Genomic DNA, 16,662 nt, shown 5'->3' with positions numbered 1-16,662 from the left:
ATATATATATATATATATATATATATATATAGCATTTTAATGTTTCTGGCTTGAAGAGCTCTTTTTTATTGCTTATTATTCATGACAAAAATGATTATGCATTTGTGCTGATAAATAGTAATGAGAGGCTGGAGCCCTCACGTGGATAGGAATTCTTGAACAATGTATGTCAAGCTCACACTTGTATAAGTGTAAAACACGTTTTTAAGAACTAAATATGCCTTCACAAAAAAAAAAGCCTAAATATTTAGTTTGTTGTCAACTTTCACCCTGTGTGGAGTTTTGTCTGACTGGAGTTAGAAATAGTAAATAAAAATATAGTGAGAGTCAATGAGAAGTCCCCACAAATATAGGAATGCAATCGTGTGTGTGTGTGTGTGTGTGTGTGTAAATATAACATTTTCAATTAAGATACAGATAAGAGGATGATGTAATGGAACTAGCTCAATCAGTAGATATAGGGATCAGAGGCAGTTCGTCATGGCTTTACTTCTGTTATTGTGCAGGTCACTTTTGGTATTGATCCACACATTGAAGGTTAGGTTTAGTTTATGAGTTCATGAACAGGCATTCAATAATACAAGACAAGGGCGTCTGCTAAGAAATAAATAAATAATATTTAGGTTCTTAATTATGGTACAGTTCATATATATAAAATAAGAAAAAAGAAAAAAGAAAAGGATATTTCAGGTACTTAAAAAGGTAGAATAATTGATTACAAATCAATTATCAGGACGTTATCAGGAAGTCCTTCATCGGCTGAATACAAAAAAACAATATATGTGTGTGTGTGTGTGTGTGTGTGTGTGTGTGTGTGTGTGTGTGTGTGTGTGTGTTCGCACATTAAATGATTTAAGCTAATATGGTAATAAGTCTTGTATTGATTGTGAGATCAGTTTTTCATCAGTCTCTTCTGTGGTTGAACAGCAAAACTGTGAAAAGAAAACAAGCAAAGACTCAAACCTTGCGTCTATCCTTTCTAGCTATAAAACTGATTATAAACATAATTAACATTTTAAAAACTCTGGTGATACATTCACTGTTTTTTTAAGCATTTGAAATAAAAAGTGTGTCCTGTTCTTTGCCGCCTGTCAGCTTTTAGTATTTACAACACCCTTCGATACAGCATGCAAACTATAAAAAGGTGAACCTAACATTCACAAAACGTGTTGCTAAAAACTACGGTTCACTTCAGAAGCAGGATTCAAATAAAATGTACAAGTATGTCAGTAACATCCTATGAGTATGATGCAAATGTTAATGGCTGTTACGTACTGTATATCAACAGTACATACAGAACAGTATAGCATAAGAAATTGAAATGAATAGCGGAGGCAACACAAAGCCACTAGGTTTCAGGCCACTGCATGGCACACCAGGGGAGACTTGGGGTTTGAAACAGAAAAGTTGCCTCAAACTAGGTCTCCTGGTCACCTGGAACCACCAGGTTTCAAGTCAGTGTTCCTGAAAAAGTGGCTTCATGGATAAGTAGTATATAAGGCCTAGATGTCATTAAGTAAGCAAATGAGGTGTTAGTATCATGTATGTTGAATGAACATATGACCCAGGGATAATAAGAATTATAACAAAACAAATTCATATCGGATGTCTCTAAAATGTAATGTAGGAGTAAACCAATAATTACTTGTGATTTATTTTAAAAGTGTGCATGTTTGAATGTGGCATGTTTGGTGTGGAGGATATAATCATGCAAGTGAAGTCACTCTTGCAGAGCAGTAAGCAAGCTAACTGTAGGTTCCCTTTAGTACTTCCAGGTTGACAGGTATATCATTTCTATTGAAGTCACTCTTGCAGAGCAGTAAGCAAGCTAGCTGTAGGTTCCCTTTAGTACTTCCAGGTTGACAGGTATATTATTTCTATTAACTTGACAGACCTTTGATTGAAAGAATTCATTCACTACTACAATAAAACAGTAACTAGATCCCCCTGACCCATGTTTAGCTTTTGCCGACTGCTATAAAAAGGCATTTTTATTGGACTTTACACTCCAGTCACATAAAGGGAGAATTTATGACTAACAAGAGTAACTTGTTTGGGTAAACCTCTTTAGAGGCACCTATAAAAGGAAAGCAATCAGCACTGGCGATTTGTTTTGTACAATGTTTGATGCCAACTGTGTTATTTGTCTTTGTTGTGTTTTCACAAAGGCTAAAGTTAGGGAATGCAATGTGCTGATGTATCAGATATTGGAACTAAATTAAGTTGTTGCTGTTCGTTTTTAACAAATTGAACAGTTTTGAAAGACAGAGCCCTGCTATATCCTTTCAGATTTACAATTCCTCAATGGGTAAAAGTAGAACGAGAAAGAAAAGGTATCAGAAGCATCCTACACCATGAGAGAGGCTGCTTGCACATTCACTCTCATCATGCTTGGTTGAATGAATATTGAAATATGTTCAAATGTCTTGTCAGATAGGGTTGTGAGACTTCACTTAAATGGTGAAGGCAGGGCCTGCACCCCTGCTGGCCCTGCCTTCACCTTTCTATTACTGTAGAGTTGAAAGGTCAACACATCATGTGATTTCTTGGGAACCAGGAAGTATTCAAAAGGAACCGGCAACAAGGATGGGTTAGAATGAATGCAATAACCAAGGCCAGTATTGTATTAGGGGGCTTCCTTCAGATGAAACATGCTACCAAAGACTGTAGACAACGTCTCTATCCTAAAGAAAAGCTGGTGTGTTGAACCAGACTGAAATCCCAAACTGATGAAACAACTCTCCCCTAGCTAATTTCCCATTATCTCAATTAATTAATCATTTAAGTTCAGTTTCCCTGACCCTCACAAAACAGAGAAACAACATAAGGCATTGTTGCTCAGTGAACCTATCCTGTAAGAAATATGTGTTTTTCTAGTCTTTTACTTGTTAAAGAAATCAAATGTATCCATGGGGGAAAAGAACTACCTACTAGTTCACAGTGTATCGTCAACATTCAGACACCCCCCTCCCCTCCCCCTCTCCCATCCAATCACGGTGGATTTACAACCAGTGAGATTTATTTACTAATTAAACTGATAAAACACAAGATTTCTATGCATTTAAACTACTTCACTCTTGGCATATTACACAATTTAAGACTCCATCCACAAGTGCTAGGGCAGATACCAAGCCAGCGTGCATTAATCCACTCAGTCTGTGATCAGAGAGATGGTTGGGATACTGAACATGCACTGTAGGTAATAGATGCTCCTTGTCATTGCAGTGGTGCACTCCGCTGCAGCGCCCCATTGCCGCGTGATACCTATCTGGGATGTTGTACACTCTATTGCATCCTGTGGAAGGGTCTGACTTGGGGGCAACATGGAAGTTGATATTGGGCCAGAGGCAGAATCTTAGGTAGTAGTAAGATGGCAGAATGATGTAGCTAGTAGGACCTACAATAATAAATAATACTTTTATAAACAGGTCGGTTGTTGTAATAAAAACTTACTGCAACCTGTAACAAATATAGTTACTTGGACTTGTTGCACTGCATGTGGCCCAATAAAATATCTGATTTAGAGTATAGTGCTCTCTTTGTTCCCAGTTAGGTGCGTAACAGACACAGTATATGTTACTGGCAAAGTCCTAGAGTAGGCATTTCTAGGGTTTACGCCTGTCAAATCTTAGGAATCGCCAAAAACCGGAAACATCAACAAGACATTTTCAGAAGAGCCTGTGTTTTAGGTTTTGTAAACTCTAGACAGGCTCTAGCTGCCAAACTACATAACTTTTCCGTGTGTTTCTTTCTCTTGGGTAGAACTGTTTGGCTCAGTTGTATGGAAACTATAATAAGATCCAAAATGGAAAATTACCTATATGGTAACAATATCCTGGGAGACAGTCAGCATGGTTTTAGGAAAGGGAGATCATGTCTTACTAACCTGCTTGATTTTGTTGAGGATGCAACATTGACAATGGATAATTGTAAAGCATACAACATGGTTTATTTAGATTTCCAGAAAGCTTTTGACAAAGTCCCGCATAAAAGATTAATTCTCAAACTGAACGCAGTAGGGATTCAAGGAAATGCATTCACATGGATTAGGGAGTGGTTAACATGTAGAAAACTGAAAGTACTGATTAGAGGAGAAACCTCAAAATGGAGCGAGGTAACCAGTGGTGTACCACAGAGATCAGTATTAGGTCCTCTGCTATTCCTAATCTACATTAATGATTTCGATTCTGGTATAGTAAACTTAAATTTGCAGACAACACAAAAATAGGAGGAGTGGCAAACACTGTTGCAGCAGCAAAGGTCATTCAAAATGATCTAGACAGCATTCAGAACTGCGCAGACACATGGCAAATGACATTTAATAGAAAAAAGTGTAAAGTACTGCACGCAGGCAATAAAAATGTGCATTAAAAATATCATATGGGAGATACTAAAATTGAAGAAAGAATCTATGAAAAAGACCTAGTTTATGTTGACTCAGAAATGTCTTCATCTAGACAATGTGGGGAAGCTATAAAAAAAGGCCAACAAGATGCTTGGATATATTGTGAGAAGTGTTGAATTTAAATCAAGGGAAGTAATGTTAAAACTTTACAATGCATTAGTAAGACCTCACCTAGAATATTGTGTTCAGTTCTGGTCACCTCGTTACAAAAAGGATATTGCTGCTCTAGAAAGAGTGCAAAGAAGAGCAACCAGAATTATCCTGGGTTTAAAAGGCATGTCGTATGCAGACAGGCTAAAAGAATTGAATCTATTCAGTCTTGAACAAAGAAGACTACACTGTGATCTGATTCAAGCATTCAAAATCCTAAAAGGTATAGACAATGTCGACCCAGGGGACTTTTTTGACCTGAAAAAAGAAACAAGGACCAGGGGTCATAAATGGAGATTAGATAAAGGGCCATTCAGAACAGAAAATAGGAGGCACTTTTTTACACAGAGAATTGTGAGGGTCTGAAACCAACTCCCCAGTAATGTTGTTGAAGCCGACACCCTGGGATCCTTCAGAAGCTGCTTGATGAGATTCTGGGATCAATAAGCTACTGACAACCAAACGAGCAAGATGGGCCGAATGGCCACCTCTCGTTTGTAAACTTTCTTATGTTCATACTACTTTTGGAATTTATTGCATATTATTATTATTATTATTATTATTTATTTCTTAGCAGACGCCCTTATCCAGGGCGACTTACAATCGTAAGCAAATACATTTCAAGCGTTACAATACAAGTAAATCAATAAGAGCAAGAAATACAATAACTTTTGTTCAAGTAAAGTACAAGTTTGACAAACCACAATTCAATAATACAGCAGGTAATAGTGATAGTTACATCAGGATATGATTAAATAGTGATAGTTACATCAGGATGTGATTAAATACAAAGTACTACAGGTTAAAAACTTGGCAGATTACAGTATTCTGAAGTACAGGATTAAATGCAGTAAAATAGGGGCTGATAAGAGCAAAATAAAGCACATTTACATGAAGGGTGATAGTGTCCCAGGATACAAACAGAGGAGTTCTACAGGTGCTCTTTGAAGAGGTGAGTCTTAAGGAGGCGCCGGAATGTGGTCAGGGACTGGGCAATCCTGACATCTGTAGGAAGGTCATTCCACCACTGTGGAGCAAGGGTGGAGAAGGAGCGGGCTTTGGAGGCAGGGGAGCGTAGCGGTGGTAGAGCTAGTCTTCTAGTGCAGGCGGAGCGGAGAGGTCGAGTGGGGGTGTAGGGAGAGATGAGGGTCTGGAGGTAGCTGGGTGCAGACTGGTCAAGGCATCTGTAGGCTAGTACAAGAGTCTTGAACTGGATGCGAGCGGTGATCGGGAGCCAGTGGAGCGAGCGGAGTAGTGGAGTAGCGTGGGCAAAGCGAGGCAGAGAGAACACCAGGCGGGCAGCAGAGTTCTGGATGAGCTGGAGCGGACGGGTGGCGGACGCAGGGAGGCCAGCCAGGAGGGAGTTGCAGTAGTCTAGGCGGGAGAGTACCAGGGCCTGGACCAGGAGCTGGGTAGCATAGTTGGTGAGGAAGGGTCGGATTCTTCGGATGTTGCTCAGGAAGAATCGGCAAGTGCGTGCCAGAGTGGAGATGTGCTGGGAATAAGAGAGGCAGGGGTCCAGGGTGACTCCAAGGTTCTTAGCTGAGGAAGAGGGAGAGAGTGTGGTAGATTCCAGAGGAACAGAGATGGAGAGATCAGAGGAGGGGGAGGAGGAGGGAAAGAAAAGGAGGTCAGATTTAGAGAGGTTGAGTTTGAGGTGATGCGAGTGCATCCAGGAGGAAATAGCAGACAGACAGGTAGAGATACAGGAGGAGATAGTGGAGTCAGAGGTGGGGAAGGAGAGGAAAATCTGAGCATCATCAGCATAGAAATGGTATGAGAAACCATAGGATGCGATGAGGGGGCCCAGGGAGCGGGTGTAGAGAGAGAACAGGAGAGGACCCAAGACTGACCCTTGGGGGACTCCAGTTAAGAGAGGGTGAGGTGTGGAGGTGCATAACCACGCTTTTAAAGTGTAAGTGCATAACCCAAATTGCCCCGTTACCTTTGTATGATGTTTAGAATCGTGTGTGGCTCTCATTTCAGTAACGTTCTGTCTTTGTTGAGGTGCTTTCACCTGCAGTCAGGACCTGCTCTCCGGTTCACGCTGCCTACCATAGACGTAATATAGGCTAGATCAGCCAAAGTAAGCACCAGCGCCATCTAGTGATCTGCCAAATCATGTTTCCTTTGGCTAATCTAGCCTACAATACATATGTCTATGGAATGCAACTTTTGTGGTAACAAAAACAAGACCCTGTTTCTGCATCAGTGCAAATTAAATTAAAAGCGGGTATGACAGTTCTAGAAGCTTAAAGGTCAACCAATGTCACAAAAAGGAACATGGGATACAAGCCTGGCCTACTAGCTTGTGTAATTTAAAGCATAGATATATTTCACAGATTTATACATTTATTTGAGCTCACCTTGTCAAACCAGGTTTATCAAGATCTGTTTCCATCACTAAGCAGATGGCATCCTAATGGGATTTAATGTTATAGGCTGAGCCTTTTGCCACTAGATCACGTTGATACTATAATGCAGAAGTAGGGAAATATATTTTGCAAAACATGTTCAACTCCACTGTATGTTGTCTGATTAAGCCCAATGTGTCTGTCTTCAATGGCAACATTGTACTGCCTCTGTACCATTTCCATTCACAACAAACACTCATCATTTGTATCATCGCTGAGATCAAGGGATCAAATCCGATTCCCAAGCCTATACAAAATAGGAGGTCTGCATGAAACTGAAGGAACAAATCCACTAACTCGGGATAGCATGGCACAGACCTGATGGAGCGGGTCAGGAAATGTCTTCCAGACTAAGCCCCTTTCCAGACAGAACTCAGCTTAAAATCTGCTGTGTCAGCTCAGTAAAACCAAAGGACATGTTTCCTCTGAAGGGGACACCAGATCAAGCACTCTATTACTGTCCCTGTGGACCCGCATGGAGGCACAGCTCCTCTATAATGTTGTACCTTTAGAGGGGAGTTATACAGTTAAGAAAACAGATTGTGATTAACACATACATAAGCATACAACAGGTATAGAGCATTTATATGACACATAGGTGTAATTAGCTGTTAAATGCCTTATCTCGCTGGACCTCGCTTATCTGCTGTTAACACTGCAAGGTGGTTGAAGTATTCAGCAATGTTTACTATTGTTGTTACTATAATTGAATGCAGTATTCTACAGTTAATATTGCAATATTCAGAAAAATGAAACTCACCACTTCTGTACTGTAAATACTGGGTTAAATTACAGTGGTCATAGTAAATACTGTGACTGAATAGTTTAACAATGGATTGACTCTAAGGATTCTCAGGAGTTGTGGTTCTTTTGAAAAGGACTGCCTGTATTTGTTGCTGTAAATAAACCCTAAACATAATGGCCTACAGAAATGCAATTTGCTTCAACATAAGAACATAAGAAGATCACGGAACTTCACGGAGGTTGGAGGAACTCAAATTCATCTCGTGCCTCACAACACCCCGAGGCATCCATATAGTCGATGTATATGGACACCCTGTCGGGCCTTATTGCATACATACATATATTCATATATAGATATACACAGATAGATAGATAGATAGATAGATAGATAGATAGATAGATAGATACTTTACTTTTTCAAAATACCTTTATTAACTACTCACAAATCTTTAACATTACAAAGAAACACATAAAAACGAATACATTAATAGTCAAATATTTACTTTTTTTTTCCTTTTTTAAAATTTAAATAAATAACCAACGGCAATTTACAAATAAATAATTAAATTCCCACCATCTGTCTCACATAGTGCACCAGCAATACACCAATTCGATGAAAACATTTCTAAAACATTTACCATACTGTAATATTTAAAATCCAGTTTAATCCTACTGATAACCAGCATTCTAAAAACAGTAACTGCATTGGTTTCACCAACACCGGCAATATGAGCTTTTCTAGTTTTTAAAATAGAGAGCTTGGCTTGTCCTAGCAGGAAATTTGCTAGCTGACACACATATTTTTCCTTTTTTGTGTAAGCTACACCAAAGATAAAAACACACCAAGCCTAGGTCAATAAACAGGCGCCTTATGAGAACAAACAAAGGGGCTAAACGGTTACAGAAAACAAAACTATGAAAAACAGGCTCTCTTTCTATACAAAAGGGACATTTATCTGTTATTCCTGGGTCTATGATGCACAGGTAAGCATTGACAGCGATGATGGTGTGCAGGAGTCGCCACTTCAAGTCCCCTGATCTCTTGGGTAGAGGAGGTTTATACAGGCTCCTCCAGGCCGGTCTGGCCTGCTCTCCCACCTCCAACCGCTCCCTCCAATGTGTGTCTGGAAGTTCTTGTAACTGTCTTTCATGACACAATTTAACACACAATTCATATAATTTTTTGCCTTCTGTATTTGCCAGGGGGAGATCTGTCAACTTTTCCATTTTTAGCAGACGACCTTCATCTTCCCCACTCAAGGGGGCCAATGGGGAAATCAATAAGGAGGGGAACGGGGTCTCAAGTAAGGCCTGGTTCTTTGCTGAGAACCCATTTTTCAAAATGTCATCCTGCTCTCTAGACAGGGCTGTTTGAATCTGCCAAAGTAACCTGCCACCTACTCCCACAGAGTTTAAACCCAGAGCTAAGGACAACTGTTGTGGACTTTTCCATTTTGCTCTATTCACATCCGCAACGTGTCGAAGCTTTATAACCCCAGCTTTCATCATTGATTTTGTAAATGACTGAGACTCTGTTAATTTTATTCTAAACCCAGGATTAAAAATGACAGGTTCCTCAAGCAGCCAATAGAAGTCAAGAGTTCCCTCACCTCTTTGAACCCTCAGACTCTGCCATGCTCTAAGCAAACTCTGGTAAAACGGTGGCAGATTGGGCGAGTTGAACAGGACACTATCTAGGAGGAAAAGCCCCAGCCCTCCAGCTTGATGCAGTAAAAACTGAGCTACATCAGTCCAGGGAAGTTTTTTAACTGTTTGCAGCCTGAAAGCTCTGAGTCTACTAGACAAGTCCATCAAACCTTGCCCTCCTTCTTCCAGCGGCAAAAACAACACACACTGCCTCAACCAATGTAACCCGTCCCAGAAGAAACTCAAAAACTCTCTCTGAATTTCTTTTAAAAGCTCTTTCGGAGGTTCCATACATATAAGCCTATGCCAGAGCATAGAAGCAGCTAAATTATTTACAATTAAGACCCTTCCCCGGTAAGAGATCTTTTGCAAAATCCAACGCCATTTCTGCAGGCGTCCTTTTACTTTCTCCAAACACCCCTCCCAGTTTTTCCTGACTGCCCTCTCATTCCCTAAGTATACTCCCAAATACTTTATCTCCTCTTGACTCCACTGCAAGCCACCTGGCAGAACTGGGATCCCGCATCCCTTCCAATCCCCTATTAACAACCCTTCACTTTTTTGCCAGTTTATTTTGGCTGAAGAAATTGCTTCAAAACATTTCTGACTTTCATACAATTTGTCAACATCTGCTTGACTCTGAATAAAAACAGAAACATCATCTGCATAAGCGGAGACCTTAATTGGTTGAGCTAGGCTACCTGGGATAGTGAGTCCTGTTAAAACCTGTCTAAGTCTATTGATAAGCGGCTCAATAAAAAGAGAATACAGCATTCCTGAGAGAGGGCAACCTTGTCTTATACCCCGGCGGACTGGGAAAGGTGCACTCAGCTCCCCGTTGATCTTCAGCAAACTAAAAATGTCACAGTATAGGGACTGTATTTGAGAAATAAATCTCGGGCCAAATCCGAAGGCTTCAAATGCCTTCCATAAATAACTGTGGTCGACTCTGTCAAAGGCTTTTTCTTGATCAAGAGAGATAAGCCCAGCAGGGAAACTAAAGAGCTTAGAGGCAGCCAATATGTCTCGAATTAAAAAAATGTTGTCAAAGATGCATTGGTTGAGCACACAGTAGGTTTGGTCAGGGTGTATAACAAGACCCAAAACAGTGCTTAGTCTTCTGGCCAGGGCTTTGGACATTATTTTATAATCTGTGCATAACAAGGACACAGGTCTCCAGTTCTTTATACTACACAAATCCCCTTTCTTGGGTAATAGTGTTATCACTGCCCTCCTGCAGCTCATAGGCAGCACTCCTTTCTCCGTGCATTCATTTAGAACTGCGTACAGGTCATCCTTCAATAATGTCCAAAAAGTTTTAAAAAATTCAACAGGCAGCCCATCCATTCCTGGAGTTTTTCCCCCTTTTAGCCCCTGGAGGGCATCAGAGATCTCTTGCAACGTTAGGGGAAACTCAAGTGCTTTCTTTTCCTCTTCAGCAAGCCTTGGCAGAGCCTCCAGGAACCGCTGTGTCGCTTCAGCCTGTTCCCAAACCTCCACTGTGAACAGTTCCAAATAGAATTTCACAGCGTGTCGCCGAATCTCCCCAGGCTCCTTCAGCTCTTCCCCTGTCGAAGTTTTTAAACAGTGAATGACTTTCCGCTCTGCTCTCTTTTTTCCAATCCAAAAGAAAACTGTGTGGGTGCATCGATCTCAGCTATATGCTGCATTCGGGACCTCACCAGCGCCCCCTGCATTTTGACATTCAGCAGTTCAGCCATCTGCTGTTTTTTATTCTTGAGGTCTTGAATCGACCTACTATTGGGATTGGACTGTAGAGCTCCGTGAAGCTCTAACATATCCCTCTCCAGCTCTTCCAGAGCCGCAGTCATCCTCTTTGTGACATTAATAGTGTACTGCTGAGAGAACAATCTGATCTGCACCTTCCCCACATCCCACCACTCAGCCAGGGAAGTAAAAGCAGTCTTCTGCTCTCTCCACCTTTCCCATAGAAAACTCATACATTCTTTAAAATGGGTATCTTTTAAAAGCTGAGTGTTAAAATGCCAGTAAGACTTTCCTGGCTTTTGCAAGGGAACCATTACACTTAAAGTTAAAAGAGAATGATCGGATAACCCAGTTGGAGAAATAAAACACTTGGTGACCAGATTAAAATGCTGTTTAAAAATATAAAAGCGATCTAACCTGGCCAAGGAAACATTATTATTGCAGTATTTGACCCATGTATACTGTCTCATTGAATTGTTAAATTGTTTCCGCACATCAGTCAAGTCATGCTTTTTTAAAATCAAATTAAGTTCTGAAGCTGACTGAAGGTGTGGCTCAGGATGATTACGGTCCTCCAAGTGGTTAACTGTGCAATTAAAATCACCAGCTAAAACAACCCTATCTCTGCCACTGCAGCCATTTAAAACTTGATCTAACGTCTTAAAAAGCCGGACCCGCTCTCGTCCATCATTCGGGGCATATATGTTTAAAAAAACAAACATGTTTTCCCCTATCTTTATGTCAACTTTTAACAATCTCCCTTTCACCACTTCAGTAACAACAGGGGGAGACTGAATAAAACCTTTTGAAAACAGCATGGCCACCCCAGCGCTTACATTGGAGCTGTGACTAAGAAACACGTCCCCCTTCCAGTCACCAACCCAGTCGACTTGGTTATTAAAATCAGTGTGTGTTTCTTGTAAAAAAAACAACATTACATTTTTTCTGATCAAGGTATTCAAATAAAGCAGCTCTCTTTAGCTCATCTCTGCACCTATTAATATTTAAAGACCCAATTGTGAACAAATTCATTTTAGTATGAAAAGGAAGGAAGGAAACTGGAAAAAGAAAAAACAGACACACTGACAAGAAGGTAAAGGAAAAAATCCAATCCATTTAAACACTAGTTTTATTTTTTTAACTGTTTACTGACTCTAGCGATCAGGTTTTTCAAACACCAACGCTCTTGTTCAGTGAGGATGGAGCCTGACGCTTTCTGTGAGGTAAAACGTGCCGCTAATAAAAACAAAGAGATATTTGGGAAATGGTCCTCAATATTGATCCCTCTTCTAACCTTTGTGATTTCCAAAAAATCTTTTATGTTACTGACACTGTAGCCAGTTCCAGAGAGAACCGAGTCTGATGCTTGGGAACAGTCAGTCAGACTTGCCTCCTCTTCACTGTCTATCTCTGAGCTCTCTTCGGGAGTTTTGCTGGCAACTCTAACACTCCACGGCACTGTTGTTTTACTCTTCCCAGGCTCCGCTTCACTTTCCTCAATAACATTAGCTCTTTTCTTTGCAGTTTCATCATCTTCCCGTTTCCTCTGTCTTTTCTTTTTCGGAGTTTTGAACTTAAACTTTTCCCCTACCGTTTCTACATCCATTTTTTCTAATACTGAATTTATTTTACTTTCTTCACCTGCTGTTGGATTTAACTCTACTGCCTCAACCACACTCTCTGTTTGTTTGACCTCTACAGATTTAACAATACTCTCAGTTTGTTTGAGCTCTACAGACTCAGACGTATTCTGTATTTTTTTACTGCAACCTGCTTCCACAGTGCTGTCTACATCAAGAGCTGACGGTTTTTCAACGCTATTTGTTGCTTCCACAGCGCTGCCTGCAGCAAGAGCTGACGGTTTTTCAGCGCTAGTTGTTGCCTTCTCTCTGCTCTGTTTTCCAGTCACTGCCAGCTCTCCTACGTTCACCTCAGTACTAGCTTCTTGTTCCAGTCTCTCATCCCCCTGAATTTCTGTCTGTCGGCTACTTTCATTACCTGCATCTGCAGAATTATTAGAGCCGTTCCCAATTTCTTTCCCCTTCTCCCTTCTCTCTGTTTCTTTATGCTCACTCTTTTTCCCCTTGTCCTGTTCCGCCGTGCTAGCCTCATTTTCGGGACAGTTTTTAACAACATGCCCCTCTTTCCCACAACCAAAACACCTCATGACATCTGTAGTCGCAAAGATAATATAACTATTCTCCTCTATTTTAAATTTGAGGGCTACGTTTAACTCCTGACTCATGTCATTTAAAATCATGTTAACTTGCCTGCTGAAGGAAACGATGTGTTTCAGCTTCGGAGATTTACACCCCAGGGGGATTCTCTTCGGACTCGAAACAATTTTCCCGTGTCTAGAGAGTGCATTCTCTAACACGTCATTCTTTAGAAAAGGGGGAACATTTGAAAGGATTACTTTTCTGGATGGTAAAACCAGAGGTAACACGGTAATAAATGTCTCATTTACCACAATTCCCTTTTCAACAGCTTTAGTAACGAGATTGATTTCATTCAGAAAAGCAACAATTGAACCATTCATTCGAGATGCAGATTTGATATTCTCGCATCCGACAACTTCACCTAACGCCAAAACACATTGCTCCAATGACACAAACCCCTCCTTATGATTTTTACTCCATGACGGCAACTTAACTTTTCAAAAGAAAAGTTTGTGGGAGCTTCCCTCCCCCCGGAACTGGCCATACTGGCCTATTAAAGCTGACAAAGTCAGCTAAATTTTTGAAAACACCCAAAATAAATGAACCTAAATAACACTTATATCCCAAAAAAAGAAAAAAACATAGCACAAAAGGCAATCACTCACCTACTCTCTCCACAACCCCTCCTGCAGCAGCACACACCCCTCACACTCCCAGCATGCACCAACAGACAGAAACAGTAGATAGATAGATAGATAGACACACACACACACACACACACACACACACATATGGGCGTCCACAGAATTAATTACAGGGGGGGCAAGGTGTTTAAAAGTACTCGGGTAACATGGTTTTATATTGCATAATAATTCTTCAAAGCATGATTTCCATTACACGAGAGTAGATGTTAAAACTTCATGCTGATTTGAACTCGACTCTCGCCAAGATAAGCACCAACTAAGACGTAGCTTTACAGTAAACTAATGTGATCCATATGTGTCTCCATCCATTTGCATTTCCTTCCATATGATGATGTAGATATCCTTCTATCTGGTGTTAATGGCTGAAGTGTAATGCTGGCTCCAGGGATCAGCTTATTGCCTCCCTAGCGCATCAGCACACACAACGGCTGCGATGCTAGCTCCGGGGATCAATCACAGTGCGGTCTCCCCAGCGCATCAGCATGACAACCGTCTGGATTGAGCTAGGTAGGGTATCTCTGGGGTCTTCAAGTGGGCACCTTCCATCCTCGGTGTTTCGTTGACTAGCCCATGACACCTCAAGAGGGCTTGACGGTGATTCTGGCATCCCAGCATCACCCCCCTCCGTCCCCCACTCAACTCAGCCTAGCTTACTTACCCGTACAACAGCGTTTCTTTCTTTCTATTGTGCTTGAGATCCCCAGCCAGAATCTTTCCATCTCAACCACAGCCAGTTGCTGCTCCTCTCTGCTGCTTCAGATAAGTTCTTCACTGTGTGACGCAACTTTTGGCCACTGAATCCGACGTCTCTGAGAAACCGGGTTGTAGAGTGTGCCACAAATCCTCGACAACCCACCTCCACTGGGTAAACCCGGACTCTCCATCCTCGCTGTTCCACTTCAGTGGCTAGTTGAGCATACCACAGTTTCTTCCTCTCATACGCCTCATCTACAGCATCCTCCCATGGCACTGTTAACTCTACCAGGTGAACAAGACGTGCCGATCCAGACCACAAGACAATATCTGGTCGAAGGTTAGTGGTGGCAATCTCAGGTGGAAAAATAAGCCATTGACCAACATCTGCCAGCATTTTCCAGTCTCTAGCAGTTTCCAGTTCTCCTGGGCGAGGCTTGGTTTTAACACCTTTTTCTTGGTGGTTGCTCTCCTGGGTGGAGAAATGTTGTCTTTTGTGTGTAATGTTTTGATGGAACTGGTGGCAACTTACTGGTCATGTTACGCTTGTCTTCCAATGCTAAATGTAAACCGTCCTTGATTAAGACCCACCTTACATCCTGTCAAAATGTGCCTTAATGTTGCAGGTGATGAACACAAAGGACATGAGGGATCCTCTCCTACCCAGAGGTTTAGGTTCTGTGGTGATGGGAGAACATCATATGTTGACCTGATGAGGAAACTGATTCTGCTCTGTTTCATTGACCATAGGTCTTGCCAGCCAATCTTGCGTTGTTCCACACTATCCCATCTCATCCATTCTCCCTGCTTGGCCTGGGAAATGGCCTTTATACACCTCATCCTCTCCTCCTGCTTTTGCACCTTGTTGACTACCAGCGTCCTCCGTTGAGCTGGGGCTGTATTGTGCCATGTAGTAGGAGCTGAACTGAGACCAAGACCCCCTCTTCCATGCTGAACTTGCCCCCTGATATCACCAATTCGAAGGGCAGCCTTTGAATCCTCCACAGCTTTCTTTGCCGCCCACTTTCTTCCAGTTTTCAACACAGGTGCTGCCTCCCTTACGCATTTGTCGCGTGACTCTACTAATGTCATTTACAGTCTGACCTTGGCGCACTTAAACTCCTCGGTTAGAGCGGAGACTGGTAGCTGCAGTATTCCTTTACCATAAAGTCCCACTCTGCTGAGGCAGCGTGGAACTCCCAACCATTTCCTGATGTATGAACTGATTAAAGCTTCCAGCTTCTCTACTGTTGTCAAAGAAACCTCGTACACAGTCAGTGGCCACAGCAACCTCGGCAGTAGACCAAACTGAAAGCACCAGTTTTAGTTTGCCTGGTAAAGCGCTGCTGTCTATGCTCTTCAACCCTTCCACTGCTTGTTGTCTAACTTCTCCCACACAAACTGTGTCCTTTAGATCCCCATCGTACCACCTCCCCTTTTTAGCTGATTGAATTTGTTGCCAGATCACATTGATGTGTTCTAAGCAACCTGGGAAACCTGGAATGCCCGCTTTTTGAATTGAAGTGTCAATGAAGCAGTTCTTTAATAGGTAAGTTGACAATCTCTGAGCAATAATGCTGAAGAAAATCTTGCCTTCTACGTTTAATAGGGAAATAGGACGAAACTGACTGATGTTTGTAGAATCTTTTTCTTTAGGTATAAAGACTCCACCTGCTTGGCGCCATGCTCTTGGTACAACCTGTTTTTTCCATGCCACTTTCATCAATTTCCACAGAATTCGTAGAACTCCTGAAGCATTCTTGTACACTCTGTACGGAACTCCATTAGGCCCTGCATATGATGAAGCCCTTGCTTTTTTCACAGCTTGCTCTACTTCTTTCCACTTAGGTGCACAGTCCTCCATTTGGTATTCTGGTGGACTGATAGGTTGGATGTCTGAAGGAATTGACATAGGCTCCTGCCTTTTTGAATCTGTATGTGTTTCCTCCAAATATCTCTCCAGCTCAAACTTAGATGTTTTTAGTGTGTGTGACGAAGTGCCCGCCCCTGTGTGTATT

This window comes from Acipenser ruthenus, chromosome 1 (assembly GCF_902713425.1).
Source record: "Acipenser ruthenus chromosome 1, fAciRut3.2 maternal haplotype, whole genome shotgun sequence".
NCBI lineage: Eukaryota > Metazoa > Chordata > Actinopteri > Acipenseriformes > Acipenseridae > Acipenser > Acipenser ruthenus.
Note: the sequence above shows the minus strand (reverse complement) of the source record.